Raw genomic sequence first — 26,594 nt, 5'->3', positions numbered from 1 at the left:
CCACTTGGATGTCTAACTGCATACCAAATTTCACATTTCCAAGACTACTACTCTTCCTCCCCAAACCAGGTTCTGCAACCTTCCCCATCTCAGTAAGCATTAATACCATTCTTCCAGTTGGTCAGGCCAAAAACACTGAAGTCATCCTTATAATCTCTTTATTTTACATCCTACATCCAGTTTCTCAACAAATACCTTGGTTCTCTTTTCAAAATATTATACATCCAGAACCTGAAAACTCTACACCTCCACTGCTACCCTAGTCTAAGTTACATCATCTCACTAATTTAATACTGAATTACTGAAATTAGCCTCAAAGGTCTCACTGTTCTTGTTTTTGCACCCCTTAGGCACTCTCTTCAAAGTGTCAGAGTTATCCTTTTAAAACAGATCATTCATATCATTCCTCTGCCACAATCTGTCCAACAACTTCCCACTATGCTTACAGTAAAAGCTACACTTTTTACAATGGCCTTCAAGATGCTAGTGTGTAGCACCCATGACTTCTCTAACCTCATCTCCTACTACTGTGCTCTTACTTGCCCTACTTCTGCCACATGGCCTTACTATGCTGCAGACTGGCCCAGCACACTCCTGTCACAGGCCACTGCACTTTCTTCTCTCTTCCCGAAAGGGTCTTCTGCCAGATACCAGTATGGCCCAACCCCCAGCTGATTTAGGTCTCTGTGCTATTATCACCTCATCCTCCTCAATGAGACCTCCGACCATCCTATATAAAGCAGCACACAACGTTCCTAGAGCGCTGCCTGCTCCCCTTTAATCTGCTTTATTGCTCTTCATACATTTATCACTATATGCAACATAAGGCTTGAGAGTGCAGGCTGTTTTTGTTACTCATTTATTGGATATACAGCATAGTGGTTAAGAACATATATTTAAGAGATAATGTCTGGATTTAAAATCTGAGTCTACTACTCAATAGCTGTGTGAGCTTGCTCAACTTTCTGAACCTTTCTGTGCCTGTTTCTCATCTGCAAAATGGCAATAACAAAAGATTCAAGAACTGAGAAGATTAAATGAATTAATATATATAATGCACCTAAAACAGTACCTAGCATATATTAATCACCAATGTTTGCAATGATGGTGATGACTCTGATGATAATGATGTCTCTCCTTGGCAAAATATAAGAAGGGGCAACTTTTATTTTTTCATTCTATTGAAGTATAACATATAGGTAGAGAAGTAAACCAAACAAACATACAGCTTGATGAATTAGCACAAAATGAACACCATTTTACCACTTACCATCCAGTTCAAGAAATACAGTACTTCCAGCAACCATTCTACTGGAAATATACCTTGCAGTAGATTATAAGCTCATACAGTATGCACCACTAAACCATTTTCCAGGGAGGCTGTGCCAGTTTATATTCCCATCAGCAGAGTATGAGAGTTACCATTGGTTCACCTCTTCACTAATACTTGGCATTTTCAATCTTTTAAAATTTATCTTTTCTGGTGAACACATGGTTGTGTCTCATTGTGATTTTAATTTTATGTTCATAATGACTAATGAAGTGAGCATCTTTACATATGTTTATTGGCCACTCTCTTTTGTAAGATATTTACATATGTTTATTGGCCACTCTCAATTTAATATGTTGAAGACATACTAACTTTTCATAAGGTTGTCTTTTTCTTACCGATTTTTTAAGGCTCTCTATACTTTATAAATATCAGAGTAGAATTTTCATCCCCTTCACTCCTCTATCCCCAGAACCTAGAACAGAGCTTGGAACATAATAAGTATCAAGAAATATTTTTAAAATAAATGAATGCTTGATCAATTTTTCTTCAGATCCTAATCATCCCTGTTTCTACAACTTTGCCTCATAATCTGACACTATATGGTGATTCTCAACCTCTAGTCCAAACCAAGGCGGTTCTAATGTGCTGACAGCCCAATAATCTTCAGTCTGCAACACTAAGATACATCTTTCAACAGCTTCCAACTACCTACAGAATAAAATCCCAGCTCCTTAACATGGTATATTTCAAGTTCACTTCCCCAATTTACTTTCCCAACCTGTTTTCCCTATCACCTGCTAATCTTCCAAAACACAGATTTGTGTTGGGGAAGGAAAAAAGGCCAATTAGATGTCAACTATGCAAATCAGGGAGGGCAGAGATTATCTTTCAAGCAGAGATAACAGGATCTTCAAAAGCCATAGACAAGAGAGAACAAAGTGGGCTTTTAAACCATAAGTAGTTCAGTGTTCAAGTACAACATGAAAGTGTAAGAAGGAAAAGATGAGGCCAGAATATATAGATAGCAACAGGGAACACAGCCTATGCCATGAAGATCTTGTATTTCTTTCTCCTTAAGATATATGGGCATTTGTTTCAATTTTGTTGAAATAACAAATCACTGAATTATAACTTGATTCTATTTCTTTCCAACAACCTGCTTAACATTTGTTTCTCCCCCAAAAGGCAAAACATAGCAATATTTCTACAAATACTTGTAGGTTTTCCAACCATTTCCTAAATTTTCAATTCTGTAAGTCAAATGAAAGTTTTTCAACTTTATATCAGTGGTCATATTAGAATTTCTTATACTGTATCAGTATAAGATACTTTGTGACAGTATATTTACTAGAGCTGGGACAAATTTGAAATAATTTTTTAAATACATCTGGTTCAATCATTAGCTGATATTATTCTATACTGCATGGTGTGTTAAAAGTATTGTAATTTGTTTTAAAAATATTTTACACGTTGACAGTGCTTTGTTGCCAAAGTACTTTAAATAGAGGTAATCTCTACATATTTCATTTAACGAAGAACCTAAAGTCTGGGGGAGGTTAAGTCACTTGCTCAAGGAGATGAGGCTTAAAACTGAGCACAACTGGGGAACTGGGTTTTCTCAGTTCTGTGATGCATTATTCCCATTCACCTTTAGGGAAGCCTTGCCTATAACATTTTGTTTTTTGACAAGTTGTTAAATATTAGCCCTTCAGAAAATGTTACAGCATGATAACATTACTGATACAACACAAATCTAACTGAAAACATCATCCAGCCTCTCTCTACACTGACCATGTTGCCTTTTAAGTAGTAACAGTGATCAAAAATTTTCAAATGATTTAATATACTTTTGAACTCTTAAAAAAGCATTTAAATGTACATTATTTCTATGAATTCACTCTATCAAACTAACTGAGACTTTATATGCTATATCCAACAGGGGAGAAAAGGCCATAGTTAGGCATTTTGCTCAGATGGCTCCAATTTACAACTAAAAGTTTTAAATCTTTAAGAAATTCTAGAGAAATAATAAATTTGCAGACAATTTCATAAGACTAAAAAGATCACTCTCCATAGGTCACAGTGCTCTACAGGCCATAAACATAGTCAATGATTTTTCTCAAACTTTCATTTTTAAATCTCTTTAGCATAAAGCACAAAGGACATGCTGAACCATTAAAGAGTAGAAAACACAAAGCAAAGAGGAGGAAATAACAGAGTACTAAAGGGCGGTGTGCTCTTTGTCTTGTATAAGCAAACAAAGAACTTAATTTTCCAAGAGTCAAATGAGTACAGAAAATGTGAGCAATGGAAAACTGAGCTTGTAGGGCTCACTGATAGTGATTTTCTACCATCATTCTTTCTTCCTTTCTTTTTTTCATTTTATATATACAAACAATTGATCCTAAAGAAAAGGTAGGTCAACTCATTCTAGTTTCTTCAATGAAATCTGGCATAGAATTAGCCATACTAAGAACAATACCTCATGTAAATATGTAAAGAATAGTAAAGAATACCTAAAATTTATGGTGTTAGGAATTATAGTAAAAAAATCACTTACAAATCAACAAGCCCCCCCTTTTTCTTAAAGAGAGAGGTGAAGGGAGAGAGAAAGAGAAGGAGAGAAACATCGATCAGTGGTCCTGAGACCAGGAATTGAAGCTGAGACCTCTCAGTTTGCCGGAGGACATGCAACCAACTGAGCCACACCAGCCAGGGCAAAAAAGTCCACAATTTTAAAAATAAAATTACTAAATTCAACATATTACAGATCTGAATCATGAAGATTCCCATGTAAAAAGTTAATCACCTTTGGACACGATAAGCAATTATTAAAAACTTTTTGTTTGTAGAAAGGCACCTGTAAAATACTTATTAAGCATCATTTCCTCTACAAATTTAAGTCAACACTTGACAACATAAACTGATTTTATACCTATCTAAAGAATTTTTATCCTTTCAGATTTTCAAATTACCTACTTTCCTTTATCAAGATTTTTGACCTGCAAGTTACAGTAAACAATTAGATACTTTCAAGTCCTTATGTCTATTAAATGCTCCTTTGACACTGTATGGATTCTTCTTTAGTTTTAAATCTTAAAAATATACTGTGCAACTATTTCTATAATAATGTATAAATCCCTTGTTTTTAATCTCTTCAAGACTAAAGAGCAGAAGAGATAAGATCCACACATTTTTAGAAATATCAGTTTATAAATTTACCCAAAGCTCTTTGATTTTTCCCAAATTCCTGTGGTAAATACTTTATTTCCACCGTACTTTTCTGTAACAATATCTTGAATTTAAGTGTATGTTTTAGTCAATAGATTTAAAATTTAAAAGTTTAATTGTTATGTAAATCAACACATAACTATAAACATGAAATGAATGCATAACATCTGGGTTAAGGGAGAATTTGGCAATACCAGCAACAAGCAAGGAATTAGGTGTGTTTCAGAAACTAAAGTAAGCCACATGATGGGGAGTATGGCTGCAGAAGAGTTGAGGGAAGCAAGACAAGAAGTAAATCAGTTTAATCTGTTACAGCTCTCAGAGACTAGGAAACTTTCTGATTTTTTATACCTTTTCGTGCAGGTACTGTATTATATTACTAGCCTTTTCTCAGGAATTATTAGAAGCTGTACCCTCTAGTAAGAGGAATAAGAAACAAAATTGAAATAAGTTATTACTGGTATCCAAGAATTTAACTGTAGCCTGTAAATATTATGTTATGTTTAAAATCACTTTAAGATGGCAGCATAGAAAAACAAGGCTCTCCTCCTCGCAGCCATATCAAAATTACAACTAAAACACAGAACCACCATCAAAATCCACTCTCCCTTCTCTGGCACCCATGTCTCAGTGAATGGTAAGTGCAGTGCTCCCATCCACCTTGCTGCCTTAGTCAGAAACCTGAGAATCATTCTTAACTTAAACCCTCCCATGCCCCATATATCTAGTCAGTCACCAAGACCTGACCATACTACCCTGTTATTTCCAAAATTCTTCCACTTCTGTCAACTAATTACTACTTCCCTTGACTACTAATCATTTATTGTCTAATTTATTGAAAAGGCTTTCTTAATTGATCTCTGTGGCCCTAGTGTTACAGTTCCTCCAGTCTTTTCTAGGTGTAGTGTGAAGAATGTTTGTTTTCTAAAAAGAAAACCTGATTAGGAACCTTCAATATCCCACCCCCTCCTGCTCCCAATATGAAGTCCAAACTCTTTATTATGAAATAGAAGGCCCTGCATGACTTGCTTTATTTCCCTTTCTTGGCTGGACTCTCTCCGTTCATCCTCTTGCATTCTATGCTCCCTGTATAATGAATTACTTCGAGATCCTCAGCAGTGGTCTGCAACCTTTTTGGCACCAGGGACCTGTTTTGTGGAAGACAATTTTTCCACAGATGGAGGAGGGGAGTGCACCAAGGGGATGGTTTCAGGACGATTCAAGAGTATTACATTCAAGCTCACCTCCAGCTATTCAGGGCCAATTCCTAACAGTCCCGGACCAGCAGGGGTCTGACCCCTCCCCATATGCACCATGTTCTTTTCATAGTTAGCCCAGAAGCCATACTGCAACATCCACTACATAAGAATATCATTACTAAATCTTCATTAAGTGATTTCATATTTGAAAATTAGCCTGCTTACTGAGATTTATTTGTAAATCCCTCCTCCCACTGCCAAATCAATGCTCATGGCACTTTTATGGTCATTTGCACAAAGTTGTAAAAATTTTGAGTTGCTAGGTCCACACTTCCCCAAGCTCAGGTCAAACAAGGCTCTCATATTGTAAACAAATGTCCTTCCCACAAATGATCTATTGGGTTAGCCAAAAAGTTCATTTAGTTTTTTCCATACAATAGCTTGAGTAGTGCTCATTTGTCTTTCACTTCATCCGAAACAATTTTGTGTTAGACTGTATCGTGACAGCTGTCATATCAGCATGCATTAAAAAAATCAAAATTAGTGAATTTTTGTTCAGCCATTTTAATATTAAAGATGGAAGAGAAAATATCCAACAATTTAGTACAGCAACAACAACAAAAAATACTTAGGAATAAACTTTAACCAAGAAGGTAAAAGACCTGTACTCCAAAAACTATACAACACTGAAGAAAGAAATTAAGGAAGACATAAATAAATGGAAGCATGTACCATGTTCATGGATTGGAAGAATTAACATCATTAAAATGTTCATACTGCTGAAAACAATCTACAGATTAAATGCAATCCCTACCAAAATATCAATGACATATATCACAGATATAGAACAAATACTTCAAAAACTTTTATGGAACCATAAATGACCCCAAATAGCCTCAGCAATTTTGAGAAAGAAGAACAAGTACGAGGGATGATCACAATACCTGATATCAAACTATATTACAAGACCACTGTAATCACAACAGTCTGGTACTGGCATAAGAACAGATACATGGATCAATGGAACAGAATAGAGAACCCAAAAATCAACCCATGTCAATATGGTCAGTTAATATTTGACAAAGGGGGCAGGAACATAAAATGGAGTAAAAAATAGCCTCTTCAATAATAAATGGTGTTGGTAGAACTGGACTGATACATGCAAAAAAGTGAAACTAGACCACCAACTTACACCATGCATCATAATAAACTCAAAAGGGATAAAAGACAAATATAAGTTGTGATATCATAAAAATCCTAGAGGAAAACATAGGCAGTAAAGTTTCAGATACCCCATGTAGCAATATATTTACTGATACATCTCCTAGGGCAAGGGAAATAAAGGATAAAATAAACAAATGGGACTACATCAAATTAAAAAAATTCTGCATGGCTAAAGAAAACATCATCAAAATGAAAAGGGAACTGACTGTATGGGAGAACATACTTGCCAATGATATATCGGACAAAGGTTTAATATCTAAAATATATAAAGAACTTGTATGACGTAAACCAGGAAGACAAGCAATCCAATTAAAAAATGGGTGAAGACCTGAATAGACACTTATCCAAGGAGGACATACAGGTGGCCCATAGATATATGAAAAGATGCTCAACATCACTAGCTAAAAGAGAGATGACCTCACACCTGTCAGAATGGCTACCATTAATAAATCAACAAACAACATGTGCTGGCGAGGATGTGGAGAAAGAGGAACACTAGTGCACTGTTGGTGGGAATGCAGACTGGTGCAGTCATTGTGGAAAACAGTATGGCATCTACTCACAAAATTAAATATGGAACTGCCTTTTGATTCAGCGATCCCACTGCTGGGACTATATCCCAAGCTTGAATCACCAATTCAAAAGAACCTATGTCCTATGTACCCCTATATTCATAGCAGTATTATTTACAATAGCCAAATGCTAGAAACAGCCTAAGTGCCCATCAGTAAATGAGTGGATTAAAAAATGGTGGTACATTTACACAATGGAACACTATACAACAGTTATGAAAAGAAAATTATCTTAATACTTTAAGATAAAAGGAAAATATTAGACAAAACAGAGACAAACATATAGAGAAAATATTTGTAACATAAGGACAAAGGATTAATATCTATACTATACAAAGGATCCCTACAAATTTAACAAATACCCTAATAGCAAACTGGCAATGTTTAAGGATAAGCAATTCACCACATGGAAAAATGCATAGTAGCCTTCAATCGAAAAGCAAACTGATATAATTTTAAGGTGTCTTTCTTCACCTATATAACTAACAAAAATAAAACAATGTCCGCAGATATTATGGGCTAAACAGATATGTTTACATATTTCCCAATTCAATCTTCCTTTTAAAAAATCTAAAAATACATAAAGAGAACTTTGAACCTGTTAAAATCCCTGGCTCTGAATATCAACAAAAAGATAAAGCAATGTCTATCATGGTATTAAAAGACAATTACAGAGCCCTGGCTGGCGTAGCTCAGTGGATTGAGCGTGGGCTGGGAACCAAAGTGTCCCAGGTTCAATTCCCAGCCAGGGTACATTCCTGGGTTGCAGGCCATAACCCCCAGCAACCGCACATTGATGTTTCTCTCTCTCTCTCTCTCTCTCTCTCTCTCTCTCTCTCTCTCCCCCTCCCTACCTTCCCTCCCTAAAAATAAATAAATAAAAAAATAAATTTTTTTAAAAAGACAATTACAGAAAGGGGGAAATAAAACAGACCAAAAAATAAGATAGAAAAAGGAATCACTCACCCTTACTGTTGGAAGAAAACTAAGCTTATCAGGTCCAACCATTCACCAACAGGAAAGTAACGCTGATAGATCATCTTAATCCAGCATGTACTCAAACACCACAGATGGGAAAGGGGGGTTCAATGATTCAATAAAGCACACTGATATAATTTTTAAAATTATATTTAAAAATATACTTAAAAATAAGTATATTTAAAAATTACTATTAAAATTACTTCTTTATAACCTTACAATTATTTATAAAGGTAACTGATTAATAAACTGTTACAGGATTTTGTCAGGAATCAAAGACAACTTTCAGTGTCGGCATTTCTTAAAATTCATGTTCTAAGACACAGATTTTCAACCTTTTTCATCTCATGGCACACATAAATTACTAAAATTCTCTGACACACCAAAAAAATATGTTTTGCTGATCTAACAAAAAAAAAAATAGGTATAATATTGATTCATTCACACCAGACAGCTATTGTGTTAACTGTTATCGTTTTTTTAATTTGACAATCAAGGGGCAAGAGGTCATTGCCCCTGACTAAACAATCAGAAATTACATGTTTTATAAAATTCTTGTGGCACACTCATTGAAAATTGTTGTTCTAAGGCATCATTTAATCAATTTTCTTATTTTGAGATGTCTCCATGATTACTGGTGGGGCCCAGGAGTATCAGAAAGTCTTACAGAACCTTCAGATAGAATTCTTCTAGACCAAGATGTTTAAAATTAGTGAAAGCTAGATGCTCTCTTATTATCTGGTATCTACTTTCTTATTCTTTTTGTAAGTTTTCTAACTTAAAAAACATCCTCTTGTACAGAAGTGAGGAGATAAGAAGATATGCTACCTGTTCCCTATTATTTATTATTTCAACTTTCCTAGGCTGTGGATCGATCTGTGACTTCCTTCTCACTTCTAGATGTCAACTTATCTCTAGAAATCATCTATGATATCATTAGTTTTTCCTACTTCTAAGCATCAATCATTCTAAAAATCTCATTCATTCTCTGACAATATCCAAAGAGATTCTTGATGCTCTCTTTTACTTGACTTTTACTACACATTCCTCCTTCTAATTTAAGTTCTATTCATTAACAACAACAGCAAAACAAAAACTAAGCCCTAATAGGAGTGGCTAAGGGGGTATGGGGAAAGGGAGGTGTGAAATGAGAAAGAAGGGGGAGGGGCTTTAGTGCCATCATAATTTCCACCTCCACTATTCCCACCAAATTCTTTTTTTTTTTCTTTAAAAGATTTTCCTGGCTGGTGTGGCTCAATGGACTGAGCACTGGCCTGTTAACAGAAAGGTCATTGGTTAGATTCCCAATCAAAGCACATGCCTGAGTTGCAGGCCAGGTCCCCAGTAGGGGGCATGTGAGAGGCAACCAATCAATGACTCTCTCACACATTGATGTATCTCTCTCTGTCTCTCTTTCCCCTGTTCTCCCCAACCTTCTCCCTTTCTGAAAATAAGTAAATAAAATATTTTTTTAAGATTTTATTTATTTATTTTTAGAGAGGGAAGGGAGGGAGATGGAGAGAGAAACATCATTGTGCGGTTGCTGGGGGTCATGGCCTGCAACCCAGGCATGTGCCCTGGCTGGGAATAGAACCTGGGACACTTTGGTTCCCAGCCCACGCTCAATCCACTGAGCTACACCAGCCAGGCAGTAAATAAAATCTTAAAAAAAATATTTTATTTGTTTACCTTTAGAGAGAGGGGAAGGGAGGGAGGAAATGAGGTAGAAAGAGAGGGAAACATCAAGGGTATGAGAGTTACTGGATGCCTCTCACAAGTCCCCCAGTCGGGGACCTGGCCTGCAACCCAGACATGTGCCCTTACTGGGAACAGAACTGACAACCTTCCAAGTCACAAGCCAGTGCTCAATCCACTGAGCCACACCAGCTAGGGCCCCACCAAATTCTTCCATACAGCTAACTACCATCTATTCTCAAGCACTTAAAGTGCTATGTAAATACAGGTACAATGATCCCCATTTTACCCTGACCCTCTCCCCTAAAAAGCGCTTCCCAAGCTTTTTATAACAAAAGGTTTGAGGCATTTTTAGAAATTTTATTTCTTTAGGTGGCATATTATCCATTAGAACCTTAAACCATAGACTCTTTCCAATATGCTTCCTAAAGTCTAGAACATACATCTCCTTAAAGTTCAGAATTACTTTCTTGTAACTTTTAATACAAATCCAAGGGGACAGGAACATAAAATGGAGTAAAAAATGGTTGCTATCTCCAAAGGTTCTTTCTAGAATTTACATATCGTTATTTTCTTTCTATTCATCCTAATTAAGTTCAAAATAGCAAATATTTTGTTTCTGGCGTTAGTGGTTTTCTTTTTTAATTAAAATATAGTTGACATACAATATTACATTAGTTTCAAGTGCACAACAAAGTCCTTCAACATCTAGGAGGTCTGTCCAGAATGTATCTAGCCATGTAATATGAAAAAGAGACATTTATTGAAGAAGATACGAGATACAAGAAACACTGTATAAAGGATAATGATACCTCAGTCCCCTTCAAAGTAGGCACCTTAAGGACCTCTAACAGTTCCAATCGCCATCAGTTACCCTGTCGTATTTTCTTGAATCTCATCAATGGTTTGAAATATCTTCCCTTTCAAAGGTGATTTTAGTTTTGGGAAAAGCCAGAAGTTACAGGGCACCAAATCTGGGCTGTAGGGGAGCTAAGTCATCTGGGTGATTTGATGTTTGGCCATCAGCGGGTGTACTGTCATGATGAAGCTGCCAATTACCAGTTGCCCATAGCTGCAGCCTCCTGAATCTTCTGAATAGTTTCTGCCAGAGTAATGTCCAAGCTTAATGCAAAATTTTATGCAGATTTATTGCTCTACTCACTGTCATTTTGAATGACAGCCACACAGTACACATGCTCACTCAACAGCATCTACTACCCCCACTGACTAGAAAAGTGAAATCATCATTGTTCATACATGAACATTCCAGTCCTCTCTTCTTAGATACCAGGTTACATCCATGTCGCACAATTCACAATGGCTGGACTTTTTCTGGACTGACCTCATATATATCTTACAAAGTGATCATCGTAAGTCTAACAATCTTCTGTCACCGTACAAAATTATTACAATATTATTGACTATATTCCCAATAGTGTACATTACATCCCTGTGACTTATTTATTTTGTAACTGGAAATTTGATCCTCTTTAATCCTCTCTACCTTATTTGCCCAATCCCCTCCACCCCGTCCACTCCGGCAACCATCAGTTTGTTCTGTTTCTATAAATCCGATTGTTTTGTTTTGCTTGTTTGCTTTGTCCTTCAGATTCCACATGTAAGTGAAATCATACAATATTTGTCTTTCTCTAAGTATTTCACTTAGCATAATACCCTCTAGATCCATGCATGTTGTGGCAAATGGCAGTTTCATTCTTTTTACGGCTGAGTAATATTTGATTGTATATACGAATACACACATATGCCACATCTTCTTAATCCATTCTTCTGTTGATGGACACCTAGGTTGCTTCCCTATTTTGGCTATTATAAATGATGCTGCTGGGGTGCGCATATCTTTTTGAATTAGCGTTTTTTTATTTCCATGGATAAATACCCAGAAATGGAATTGCTGGGTTGCATGGAAATTCTATTTTGAATTTTTGAGGAACCTCTACACTATTTTTCATAGCAGCTGTACCAATTTACAATCTTATCAATGATGTATTAGGGTTCCCTTTACTTTACATCCTCACCCACACTGTTTTACTTCTTGTCTTTTTGATAAAATAGCCATTCTGACAAGTGTAAGGTGTTATCTCACCATGGTTTTGATTTGCATTTCCCTGATGATTAATGATGTTGACCATCTTTTCATGTGTCTTTGGCCATTTGTATGTGTTCTTTGGAGAAATGTCTATTTATGGCAAACATCTCTATAGCTTCCTTTACTGTTTAAAACACGAAATGAAATTTTTCCAGATAGTCTGTTTATAAAAAAAACTTCCAGAAGGTGGTGGAATATGAGACATTTTCCATTATAACTAGTTTGCCTATGGACAGATATTATTGCCTTAATTAAATTAAGATACCATCAATGTCCACACAGAGTTTAACCATGTTTAAACAACCAAATAGTGTATTTTCATATACAATAAATGTCTAACTTCTTTATTAGGTGACTTCCTCTCCCCTTCTGTGGCAGAGACAGCTACCTTTCACCAAAAGTCATCCTCCCCTTCTATGGTTGTCAATGGAAGGCAGCTGCCCTGCTAAGGACTATTTTCCCAGCTCTATTTACAATCAGCTATATTCATGACTTGTTTACATCCATGTAATGTAAGGAGAACTGACGTGTGCCCCAGTTTTTAAGAAATATGGTTGCTAGAGATATATTTAGAGAATAACATATAAAGAAAAGGAACCCCCCTGTTGTAAGTACGTACTTTTCTTAGTGCTCCTTAACATTTACAAGTCAGTGCCAAATCAAACCTCAGTATCTCTACCACATTAAAGTAAAAATTTTATGTAATTTCATCCTGAATGCTAATACCACTAGTTTAGCACTAGGTCTGCCACTCCACTGAGTCTTGAGAAAAAAACATCTGTGGTTACTGCATGAGTTTTTAGTGAGAAGCTAGCTATTTATTTCTTGACATTTCTTTCTTTCATGCCCATGGTAGGCAAACATTACCAACGAACTGTTGCATTTTCCTCCATAGTAGGCCCTTTTACAAGCTATTATTGTAGATGCTTGGAATTACTCCCGTAACCAAAACAAAGACACCTGCCCTCATGGACCTTACATTCAAGCAGCAGCCACTCCCATCCTTCAGACTTGGCACAACAGTTTTAGAGGATCTGCCAACACTTTTGTAGGCCCAATAAGTGTAAGCAATGACAGAACTATTAGAGTTATGTGTGAAGGAGTTGTACTGTAGATATTCTATGTGGGATAATAATGCTACAAAATCAAGCTAATATTCCCACTAGAACACAATGATCCAGCTTATTAGAGTATAAAGGGTACATTCTTAAATATAACTGAAAAAAAAAAAAAGGAAGACAAGAAGAAAAAGCTTCCAAGGTGATGAAGCAAATCATTGTTAATGGAAGTTACACAGTGATAAGAGTAGCCAACAGAATCTCCATTTGGAGCTTTAGATGAGGCTCTTCATGGAGTGAGAATTTCATGTAACAATAAGATTTATAGGAACATGCCAATATGGAAGAATTCTACTATTTCCTCCAGAAGGAAGAGAAGCTACGAACGGTTGCTGCATCTCTACCAAAGTATAGGAAATTCCATCCTACTGGAAGGGCAAATTAGAACGTATGCTCTCTGAAATGTGACAGAGGACCTTTTAGCCAATGCTAACCTTCCATCTATTTCTACTAACTCATCTAGGAATGATGTAATTAGTAGAAGTGAAAAAAATATTATACAAAAGTTTGAGCCAGCCTTTGAGTCAGAAGACTCAAATTTGAGCATGGAGGGGTTGGCTATATATGTGCAGCCTATATGTACACTTTACAAACCCAAGCTTACAAATTTGGGTTTATAAGTTTGGGTTTTTAAACTTACTTACAGTAACCCAAACTTACTATAATTTGCTACAGTTAGTATAATAATCCATCTTTGGTGTGCTCCTTTGTTCTTTTGATGAACTAAATTTGGATAGAAAAAAGAAACCTGACTGGAAAAAGATCTGAACACTGTGTCTATTAATCTGGGATTGACATCTTATTTTATAAAAAGACAAAGAATACTTTGGAATTTGTGTATCAATTTTCCATTACAAACCCAAACCTGCAAAAAGAAAGTGTTTGCTACTGTTTAGTTAGTGTAATAATCCATCTTTTTCAGTTCATATAATATCTGACCTTGACACCTAACCAGAAAGTTACTTCCATTAAAAAGAAAAGTTTAAGTGGCTAAGAATTCTTATCCCCAATACAAATGAACAGTTCAAGGAAGAAGGAAAATGTAAGAAAGTCCCCTTTCCATCACTGCTCCTTATTTCTAAGAAAGTTGTTTTACAGGGAAGAGGCTTGCTGTCAGTTAGCCTTAGGTTCAAATTCAGTTCCACCCAATCATTTAGTTATACAACCTTGGTAAATTATATATACCTTCTGATTCTCAGTCTCTTCATATACAATAAACACCTACCTCAGCCATGATTTTTCTGGGTATTCTGGAAAGGTATTTCAAAGATTTAAGTTAATTTGATAATGTATATAAATATGTACCACAGCACCTGTCACAGAACAGGCTTTTTATTTTCCATAATCAATGTCTAAGAGAAGGAATGAATTGGGTGAGAAATAGAAAAAAGGACACAAAAGAAAAAATTACAAACTCCATATTATGTCCACTCCTCTTTTTCCCAAGTCCTTCTCTATTTTCCTCATTTTTATTTCTCATTCCTAATCTTTTGCAACTTTCCCATTCCTCATACTGTCCTATAGGGTCAGAGTAGAAAGAAGGCTTCAAAGTGCCCAGCAAGTGGGTGAGAGAAACTAGGGAAGCTTCTGTACTTAAATTCAGCTTAACAGCAAGGCCTCATTGGGAGAGTCCTAGCATCCCAATATGGAACTCATAACAGAATGATTTTTAGAGTGAGGAGCTAGGAAGGTGGGGAGGGATGGTGACTGGAAAGGCAATGGATTCACCCACTATGTAATTAAAGCATCTATCTTGTAGGCCAAATATTTCATCTGTTCAAGAGGTCAGTAAACTTTAAAAAAGAAACAAAACAAAACCTGAAAAATCAATTAGAATACCTATACCAATGCAACACTGTTATAGCTGTTAGATATAGCTACTGTAATGGGCTGCTAGAAATCTAACTCAAAAGGCTAACCTTAAAGAAAAGACTTTCTCTGAGAAAAGATTTTGATCTTTAAATGACTGACAAACTTTGGGAATATAATCTACTTATAATTTTAGTTTGTTTCTTTTTACAAAATTATCTTGCAAAACTTAAAGCTAACCATTTTCAAGTGTCCACACTTATTTTGTTCTAAATATTAACTATACATCTTAAAGAAAAATATCCAGAACAATTACCCTGCACTTTTGCCAATTCAAACAAATGTTTTTATTTTGTGTAAATTATTTTTTTTCCACATTTTTTATTGTTCAAGTATAGTTGTCTCCATTTGCCCCCTCACCCCAGCCATCCCCACTTCCCACCCTTGGTGCTACCCACCTTTGGCTCTGTTCACGTTCCTGTCATGTTCTCAACAACCCTTACCCCTTTCTCCATTATCCCTTCCCACCTCCCTTCTGTTTACTGTCAGTTTGTTCTTAATTTCAATGTCTCTGGTTATATTTTGCTTGCTTGTTTGTTTAGTCAATTGGGTTCCACTTACAGGTGAGATCATATAGTATTTGTTTTTCACCACCTGGCTTATTTCACTTAGCATAATGCTCTCCAGATCCATCCATGCTATTGCAAAGGGTAGGAGCTCCTTTCTTTCTGCTGCGTAGTATTCCATTGTGTAAATGTACCACAGTTTCTTGATCCACTCATTTACTGATGGGCACTTAGGCTGTTTACGGCACTTAGCTATTGTAAATAACATTGCAATGAACACTGGGGTATAGAGGTTCTTCTGAATTGGTGGTTCAGGATTCTTGGGGTAGAGTACCAGCAGCGGGAATGCTGAATTGAAAGACTGTTCCATTTTCAGTTTTCTGAGGAAATTCCATACTGTGTTCCACAGTGGCTGCTCCAGTCTGCATTCCCACAAACAGTACACTAGGGCTCCCCTTTCTCCACCTCACCAGCACTTGCTGCTTATCGTTTGTTGATTTGGTTATGATGGCCATTATGACTGGTGTGAAGTGGTATTTCATTGTGGTTTTTGTGTTTTTTTTTAAGATTTTATTTATTTTATTTTTTTAGAGAGGGAAGGGAGGGAGATAGAGAAAGAGAGAGAGACATCAATGTGTGGTTGCTAGGGGTCATGGCCTGCAACCCAGGCATGTACCCTGACTGGGAATCGAACTTGCGACACTTTGGTTCGCAGCCCGCGCTCAATCCACTGAGCTATGCCAGCCAGATCATTGTGGTTTTAATTTGCATCTCTCTGATGACTAGTGATGCTGAGCATCCTTTCATGTATCTCTGGGCCTTCTGTATGTCCTCCTTGGAGAAGTGTTTGTTCAGGTCCTTCGCCCATTTTTTAATCAGATTGTTTGTCTTCCTGGAGTGTAGTAGTGTTGAGTTCTTTATACATAATTTGGAGATCAAACCCTTGTCTGAGGTATCATTTGCAAATATATGTTCCCATACAGTTGGCTCCCTTTTCATTTTGCTGATCTTTTCTTTAGCCATACAGTAGCTTTTTATTTTGATGAAGTCGCATTTGTTTATTCTTTTCTTTTTGTCCCTTGCTCTAGGGAATATACTGGTGAAAAAATTACTGTGTGGAATATGAGATTTTCCTCCTTATGTTCTCTTCTAGGACATTTATAGTGTTGCAACTTATATTTAAGTCTTTTATCCATCTTGAATTTATTTTGGTGTATGCTGTAAATTGGTGGTCTAGTTTCATGTTTTTGCATGTAGCTGTCCAGCTCTCCCAATACCATTTGTTGAAGAGGCTAGTTTTACTCCATTTTATGCTTCTGCCCCCTTTGTGAAATATTAATGGACCGTAGAGACTTGGGTTTATTTCTGGGCTCTCTATTCTGTTCCACTGATCTATGTGTCTGTTCTTATGCCAGTACTGGGCTGTTCTGATTACAGTAGCCTTGTGATATACTTTGATACCAGGTATTGTGATCTCTCCTACTTTGTTCTTTCTCAAAATTGCTGAGACTATTCAGGGTCATTTATGGTTCCATATAAATTTTTGAAATGTTTGCTCTGTATCTGTGAAATATGTCACTGGTATTTTAATAGGGATTGTGTTGAACCTATAAATTGCTTTGGGTAGTGTGGACATTTTGATGATGTTAATTATTCCAACCCATGAACACAGTATAAGCTTCCATTTGTTTGTGCCTTCCTTAATTTCTTTCTTCAGTGCTGTGTAGTTTTTGGAGTAAAAGTTTTTTACTTCCTTGGTTAGATTTATTGCTATAGCTACTTTATTTCTCTTGTTGCCATAGCAAATCAGTTTTCACCCTCAATTTCTGTTTCTGAGATTTCACTGTTGGTGTGTACAAAAATGCCTTTGATTTCTGAATATTGACTTTGTATCCTGCTGTTTTGCCAAATTCACATATTAGATTGAGGAGTTTTTTGGTGGAGTCTATAGGATTTTCAATGTACACTATCATGTCATCTCCAAACAATGAGTTTTGCTTCCTCCTTTCCAATTTGGATGCCTTTTATTTCTTTTTCTTGTCTGACTGCTGTGGCTAGGACTTCCAATACCATGTTGAATAGAGGTGAGGAATGCGGGCATCCTTATCTTGTTGCTGATCTTAGTGGGGAAGATTTTATGTTTTGCCCATTGAGTATGATGTTGGCTGTAGGTTTCTTGTATATGGCCGTTATTATGTTGAGGAATGCTCCCTCTCTTACCATTTTGCTGAGTGTTTTTATTATAAATGGGTACTGTAACATATCAAATGCTCTTTCTGCATCTATTGTTATGATCATGTGATTTCTGTCTTTTGTTTATGTGATTATTATGTTTATTGATCTGCAAATAAGACAATTAAATGTTTTAATGTGGCTATTTTCCTGATACGATGTGGCAAAGCTGCCACCCAAACAGTTATGATTACTGTTAAATGACATTACAACTATCTGCTTCGATGAATGAAAAAGTCCTTAGTTTTCTGATATTACTGCAAAATTGATTTGAAATTATTTTTTAAAAACCTTGCTTTCAAATGTGTCTTCTTATAGTAAAACTTCTATATAGGTGTTAGGAAACCTCTGTATGTGAGCCACAAATGCCTGTAATACACTAATATCTAGAAAAACATCAAATCAAGTCTTCTTGCCTAAAGAATTAAATAAGTTTACTTGAGGCTAAACCTATCTAGTGCAAAAAGATTTATTAAAGTTTCAGAGGTATCACCAACTAACATTAAAAACCAGAGAAGTACTATAAGGGACTCACCTTAGAAAAAGCTACCAATTTACAAAAATTGTAACAGCCTCATAATCATAGCCAGTTCTGCACAATGTGAATTCCTAAAAGACAGCAGTTTTTAACCCTCACCTTAGGACATGGTTATTGATTTTAGAGAGTGGGGAATGGAGGGAGAAAACCATTGATCAGTTGCCTCTTGTGTGAGCCCAGACCTGGGACCAAACTGGAGACTTTTTGGTTTGCAGAATGATGCCCAGCCAACTAAGCCACACCGTCCATGGTGGTGTGATCATTTTCATAACAACAAAACTAGCACAGTATTTGTCATACCACACAGTGCATTCACCTAAGAAAGTCCAATGTCAAGTCTATGTGTCAGTTTCTTACTATAACCGTTACTTACCTCTCACCTAATTTTATTTCAAATTCTAGATTCTAAAACATTTCCTTAAATTTTTATCAATATAAAAATTAAAACTGTAGTAGAACCACACATTTATATAAGACTTAAAAAATATTAGAAACCATATAGTCAAGCTGCCTCCTGTTTCAAATAGTGAAACCAAGGCCTAGGGAGTTTACGGAATTGACCAAGGCCACATTGTCTGAAGTGGAATTAAGCCTTACTGGTGGCTCAGTTGGTTGGAACGTTGTCCCACAGACTAAAAGGTCACAGGTTTAATTCCTGGTCAGGGCACATACCCAAGTTGAAGTTTTGATCCTTGGTCGGGTATGGTACAAGAAGGCAACCCATCAGCCCTGGCTGCTGTGGCTTAGTGGACTAAGTGCTGGCCTGCGAACCAGAGGGTCCCTGGTTTGATTCCCAGTAGGGGCACATGCCTGGGTTGTGGGCCAGTAGGCAGTGTGTGAGAGGCAACTACACACTGATGTTTCTCTCACTCTCTTCCTCCCTTCCCTCCTCTAAAAGTAAATAAATAAAATCTTTAAAAAAAGAAAGAAGGCAACCAACTGATGTTTCTCTCTCACATCAACATCTCTCTCCCTCTCAAGTGCTCTCTCTCTCTAAAAGCAATGAAAAATGATGTCTTCGGGTGAGGATAAAAAAAAAAAGTGGAATTAAAATACAGATGATCTTTTGGTCTTTTCCTTATTACACTACAGTTGCGTTCTCTGCTTTTCAAATGCCTGATTATTATTTTTAAAGTACCTTTATCCATAAAATACTAACTGCATCAGAATAAAAGTTAAAAATAATAAATGTGCTATGGAACAATTTTATGTATTAACTTATGCAGCAAAAGCCACCACACTTTCTTCAAACCACCCCAATTTCTAATGCTAAAAAACTGAAAGTTACATTAAAATAATTAAGTGATTAGCCTCCATAATTAGGTTAAGAGAACCTGGAGTTTACATACTACTAGGAACAGAGGCTGAAACCAGGTAATCTTTAAATTTCAGTGGTCAGGCCTTTCCTGTCTCTGTCCCCAGCAGATATATTCTATGAACTGTGCATTCTTTATAATACATTAAGAAAATCAGAACTTTTTTCTTTTGTCCTTGGAAGATATGAACATAAAAGTTATAATTATAACGTTGGTTGTCACCAGTAACATGGCAGGATGCCAAATGTATTTTAGAAAAATTTAGGATAATTTTGTGTGTGTGTGTGTGTGTGCGCGCGCGCGCATAGGTAGGCCTTCTATATTCACTAAAATAGTGAAAACATTAAAAAAATAAATTTTATCAAGATGACCTTTAACTTCACATGTGCAAATATTTAAACAGTTCTATAAAATCATTTTCTAGAACAAAACTTTGAGAGTAAAAATTTTAAAGAATTTAACATTAGCTTATAAAAAGGCATTAAGATTATTTTAGAAAATTTGAGTAGAGGTGTTGTGTGTGGAAGAAGTCTGTATATGTAAAGTCATCCACAGAACCATATCCCTAAATACAATTAAAATTTTATTACGTATGTATTCTACTAGGGTCTGTTCAAAGATTCACATTAAGAGTTCCTTGCCACAGTGAGCACTAGATCAAGTATACCAGTCATATAAAGAAAAAATTATAATGCAAGGAGAAATGTATTTTTTTTAACACAGGAGTTTTGAGGGAGCACAAAGAAGGGTCAATACATCCATGTCTTCCTAAGTATGTCCCATAATGACAATGTGTACCTGTTACTGTTCAAGAGTATACAGTCTTCTGTACCTCTTTTGGTTATATTCCTTCTGGTTATACAAGTTTGAGTGCTGCTTCTCCCAATACCCTCTATCCTCCATCCAAAATTAGCCAAACCCTGAATCACCAAGTTTCAAAGCCAGGATTAGTATAAGAAGAAATTGTCTTTGTAGATTTTCCAACAGTACTGGTAAAAGAGAGGACAAGATGCTGAGGCTCTTAGCTTGACATGTTTTTAAACTTAGCAACATTTCAGAAACAGAAAAAATTGCCGATGGCATCTTTCAGACTGGGGCTTGCCATATTTAGATGATACTATATCTGTGTTTAATAATGTCCATCTTCTCATATTCCAGGAATAAAGGAAAAGCAATAGGAAAAAGAATCTAGGGTTGCTACAGGCAAAATTCAGACAGCCACAGGGGATATGCTATGTGCAGCTAGTTCTAGAACTCTTGAAAATCTTCTATCCATTTCCTAGGAAAAAGTGGGAAGTCCAAAGAACCTGCTTTATAAGCTCTCCTGCCACCCCCAAACAACAGTAACAGCAGCAGCACTTCTAAGAGACACAGCTTAAAGCAGCCTGTAGTATATGGTATATGCTTCATATATACACTCAAACAAGGGGAAACTAACGGGCACTGCTATCCTGGACATAGAGGATCATTACTCAGTGAAGCACTACCTCATTGATACATCATCCTACACTCTGAAATTACTCTTTCCTGGAGTGAGCTTCAAGATCTTAAAGAGTAACACCAAGTAAACCCAATCCAAACCAGGATATGTTGCAATCAAGTCTGCTACTTCCAAGACAACAATAGTGTTGCTGCAGCCAAAGATTCCTTAGCATACAGACACGTTAAAATTATATTGGCAGTGGCACCGGCTCTTCTCTCTCAGCCTGTGCTGCTACTATAGCTCCTTTTGCTAAATCTGCCTTTGAGTTTAGACAGGCGCTGGATGGTTCATAATCACCCAGCAGCTGCAGCTGAGCAATACTCAGGCTAATTGTGGCACTGAAGCAGCTGAGAGGAAGAAAAAAGATAATACATACCCTGCCATAGCCACACACAAACTGTCCTACACACTACCAATAAGATACCAAGATCCTTTAATATGAACAGATTATCTCCTTTAAAGAAAGGCAATTATACCTCAATAGGGGAACTTGTATTTGTATTATAGACCTATTTAAATGTGAACTGAAAGTGACCTAAGCCCTGTAGGGTTTTGCACAATGGAAGATCTTAACTAAAACTTCCTGTAAATATTCATGTAACAAAACCAGCACCACAAACATCACCTTTATAACACGACTGAAAGTTCCTGTGATATAAGAATTTGGCACAGATGCGATCTCTTCTTCAACTCTGCATTACAAAATGCAAAGAGACCAACAACTAAAAAGCTACCAACAACTAAAACAGAAAGCCATTATTACTTAAAGCAAGAAAAGTAGCATAATGCAATGATTTTCAGCATTTTTTAGACTCCAGCGCCATATGGTCATCTGCTTAGTTTTGAAACAAAACATCCTCTTCCTTTAGGTGCTATATGACACATCTTCAAAAAACTTAAGTAAACAGAAACACATCTTAACATTCAGAATTTCATGACATTCTTAAGGATAGCAAAACTAAGGGTGAAATTACTAATCTAAAGAATTACTGTTCCAGAAAACTAAATATGGATAAAAGTAAACATTTTACCTTAATGCCATAGTTTGAGTTTTAACTATAATGTTACATAATTTCCTGTAAAATGTGTTCTATTTTATACTTAATGACCAAACAATACCCATTAGTTTAATAAACATATTTTGATTACCTACTAAGTGTAACTTATAATATAAAAGCTGAAGAGGATTTAAAGTTAGTAAAAACCTGGTGTCTTCCCTCAAAATATCAACATGTTATTTACATGTCAAAGTAGTTACTTACATGCACTAGCTGGTTTATGATAATAATTATTTAATAAGTCTAACCCTGTTTGCAAAGGGCAATCCAAGCAGTACTCCAAAGTCAGTCACCAAATATGAAGTTCTTTATTTATCTTATATAGTACATTACAAACAGGCTTCTTTAAAAAAAGAAAAAAAAGTTTTATGTAAACTACAACACATACAGAAAAACACACTGAACAAATTATGGCTTAATGATTTATACTAAGGCCAACACCCTTGCAACCACCACCAGGTTAAAAGAACTTTACCACCAATTAAGAAGCTGCATCCAAATCACAACTTCCTCCCTCCTCCCATATCATTACTTTTGTAGAAATCACTTCCTTGTAGGTTTTAAAAATATATATAGTTTCATCACCCAAGTGTGCATTCCTAGACAGAGTTTAGTGTTGCTCTTTTCAATTATTTAAATATTAGACTTTTTAGTATAATGCTAATAGGAACTAATAAATGTCTACATTGAACACAAGATTGAGAATTACATATATTTATAGAGAAAAATCACTCATATAAATAATTTATTTACTGCCTAAAAAGATGCAAAGTTAAACTTTATATAAACAAGTCTTACACCACGGGTTGGTAATAGTTCTCTTATACTAGGTCATAACTATTCTTTTAGAATATTTATTCTTCTAACATTACAGACCATAAAGGAAATTTATTTGGGTGGATACTGATTTTGTGGCTTGAGAATTTACTGAATTAAAAAACAAACAACTTAAACCATGTATTAATATTATACTTCAGTCATAAGACCAATTCCACCTATCCCAGGAAGATAGGTCAAAGCCGTAACTTCACTTTTAGTTCAACAGGAAGGAGTCAATTTTGTGGTTTATGAAGTCAGCAAAAACATACTGCAAAATTAAAGCTAATGTAACCTTATGGTGGTTATAACAGAGTACATATTTTATGAGCCCTTTTATCTTTTATTCTGGAAACATGGACATAAACTGTCTTGTATTCAGATTCAGATAAAAGGTAACTTTTTTTTTAAATTTAGCACCCTGTGAATTGTCAACAAGCATTTAAAATCTCCACTGAGGCTTAGCTAATGTCTAAAAGTTAAAATATAATTAAACTTTCTTAGATGTCAGCTATGACAGGGATCTCATTTTAGTAAAACGAATGTATGATTTCGTGAAGAACAACTTTCTTACAGAACGATTCATTAAAAATCATATATGATGTATACAAGATCCTTGGTTTCTAATACAAGACCCTCCTTTATTACCTGTCCATTCAAAATGTTTCCTGTCCACTGTGTGCCAAACACTGTGCTAGTTAAGATAACTACATCTACCATGTATTTCGTCTTAAATGCATATAGTCAAGTGTACATATTTAGTAATATTTTCCTTAGTGTATAATTTAACATTAATAATTTAACAAGACAGTTTAAATACACTTAGAAATATCAAGATACCTTTAGCACTGTAATCCTACCGTTACAAGGCACAAATATGCCACAACCATATATATGTACATGTGAAAATCTATATGAAAACACACCGGTGGAACCTATATACCTAAAAAACGGCATGAACATAAAGTTGTGATTCCACTAGAGATTTTTCATTTCTTTAATAATTTATAAACTGTTGGTGGATTACTCCAAGCCTGCTTCGATTAATAGAGCAGAAAATAATTCAACCAAATCCAAACGATGTTGTGTCCCACTCACTACAAAACAAAATTAAAGCAGTCCCTACATCAGACTTGATTTTCGAAGAGCGTCCTAAAACAACGCTCACCCATGCCCAATAAAGCAAAAGCTGGAAGCAATTCTCAGGAAAAATACGCTTTAAAACAAATTTTTCTGTAATACACGTGGACAGAGGACCGAACCAACTGGGAGGCGAAGTGGCATAATACTGTAAAAGAGGATGCTGAGTGGCTTATTTCCCAACCCCCAACACAAAACAAAGGAAAACTTCAACATGTTGCGGTTTTCAATCAAACCAAGTGAAGCGAGAGGCTCACCAACTCGCCCCTTACACACACCCTCGCCCGCTCTCCCGACACAGCTGCCACCCGGCTTAAGTCAACACTTAGACCCCCCAACCTCTGGGACAGAAAGGGACCGCTGCCCTCGCCGCTTACTTGGGGATGCGAGCCAAAATAAACCTCGCCCCCGCCCCGCGCGGTGGCCCACACAACCTTAAGGACACGGGCGGTGGGGTGTCCTAATGCTCCAGGGACTTGAAGGCGGACTTGGGCGGGACAGAGTAGGACTGGACGGGGCGGAGACCGAGTCAGGGGGCAAGCAGGTAGCGCAGGGAAAGAGACACGCCGGCCAAGCGAGCCGGGTCGGGGGAGGGGAGAAGTTTCTCCTCAACTTCCCGACTCGGAGCCGGCGGGGGCAGGGAGCGGCAGCGCCTCCGGGCGCGGGCGGGCGCCGGGGCCTACCACTGCCAGCCGGTGTCGACTACCTCCGCCCACGGGGCCTCGGAGGGTCCTTACCTGTCCTCCAGCCGCGCTCACATGGGTCACCACTGCTGGGGCTCCGGTGGTGGGGAGGGGGCGGCGAGAGGAGGCGAGGCCCGCAGAACCCTCTCCCTCCTTCCACCTCCTAGTCCCGGGCGCCCGGCAGCAGCAACAACCGCACAGTCAGCCCAACTCTTCACTTCAGGAGGAGGGAATTCCCGGGCTCCTCCACCCCAAGTCCTCACTCTCCACCTCCTCCCGGCTCCCCGCCCGCCCTCACTCCTGACTCCGCCCCTCCGAGCGGGGGCGGGGCGGGGGCTGCAGCTACCTGCTCCCGCCGCAGGCCCGCTCACCGGAACTCGCGCCGCGCCCACTCGATTTTCTGCGCCCCCAGCCTTCCGGCGCTAGCGGGTGCCGCGTGCTCCGGACTTCTGCAGCCGAGGTCATCCTAGGTGGCGAGTCCGGGTCACTTATCCCGACCCAACATGGCGGCGGGGTCCGGGGCGGATTGCCGAGGCGGCGCAGGCTGAGGGGGTGTGAAGAGGTAGCTCTTCGGCACGCTGAGAGCGGATCCACAATGCCCCTCCCCACCCACGGACCCTGCGGCCACCGACTCGGCTGCCTCCGGAGATTGAGCTGGGAGGGCAGATCCCACCCCCTCTCCCTTTCTCCTTTTCCTTGATCCCACTCTGTGTAGTGCCGAGGGCTTTGGGGTTTTGTTTGTGTTTTAGGGGAGGATGGGGTTGAGGTTTTTTTGGTTGGTAGTTTGCTTCTCAGTACTACGCTTCCGCACCCATTGTAGTTGATAGTAAAATCTCAGCTGGGCCGGGCGAGTCGGAGGGCGGGAGGGGGTAGGGGGCTGGCGGCCACGTTAGTAACACCCTCATCACAACCCTCACCGCAGTCCAAGAACACTCGCGTCTGGCCTCCTTCCAAGTCTATCCCAACCCCAGGAGCTTCCTGTTGACTGTAGGTCGATCCAGCCTTGTCCGGAGAAGCAATCGAAGCTGTTTTGTTGGCTACTGTCCCAACGACGGTAGTTTTGGCTAATTTGGAACAGCGTATTTTATAAACGACCCTGGCAACATACAAGGGAGGGAACTGGGACAGACAGGTATTACTACCCTGTTTGACAGCTATGGAAACAGGCTGCGGTTCTGAAAGTGCGGTGCACAGTACTAGAATTCTGCTCATCTGAATCCAAGACTTTTTTTTTTTTTTTGCCCAGTCTCTAGAAAGGGAGAGGATCTAGAAAGAAATGGGATAAAGATGAGGATTTTTCAAGATGGGAACGAGCTGAATATTGAGGCTTTTTTGTTGTTGAAATCACTTCTGCTCTGTCACACTCTTAGATTAACTTCCTTTTTGTATTTCCTCTTTGGTGGGGTTATCAGAACTATGTGGAACTGTTGGTTTCCTTTGTGGTTTTTAGCGAAATCCAATCATCTTCCACAGATGAATAGTATAATCATATATGTCAGTATTCTGGGGTTGTAGCAACTCAGGAATTGCATATAAAGGTCTGAAAATTTTTTTCT

The 26,594-nt window shown here is 37.7% G+C and overlaps 1 protein-coding gene across 2 annotated transcripts in view; it reads right to left on the bottom strand.

Annotated features, from left to right (window-relative positions):
* The window catches only part of YES1 (YES proto-oncogene 1, Src family tyrosine kinase), a 72,183-nt gene extending 46,860 nt beyond the window's left edge, over window positions 1-25,323 (bottom strand). For both annotated transcript variants that reach the window (XM_045849938.1, XM_045849937.1), the window contains exon 1: window positions 25,093-25,323. The gene's annotated coding sequence lies outside the window, so the exon portion shown is untranslated. The remainder of the gene's footprint in view (window positions 1-25,092) is intronic.
* Between the last annotated feature and the right edge of the window lie 1,271 nt (window positions 25,324-26,594).

Source organism: Phyllostomus hastatus, unplaced genomic scaffold, assembly GCF_019186645.2.
Source record: "Phyllostomus hastatus isolate PE091 unplaced genomic scaffold, TTU_PhHast_1.1 phas_contig_80, whole genome shotgun sequence".
Lineage (NCBI taxonomy): Eukaryota > Metazoa > Chordata > Mammalia > Chiroptera > Phyllostomidae > Phyllostomus > Phyllostomus hastatus.
The sequence above is the reverse complement of the archived record's forward strand: the minus strand, read 5'-3'. Positions and strand labels throughout refer to the sequence as shown.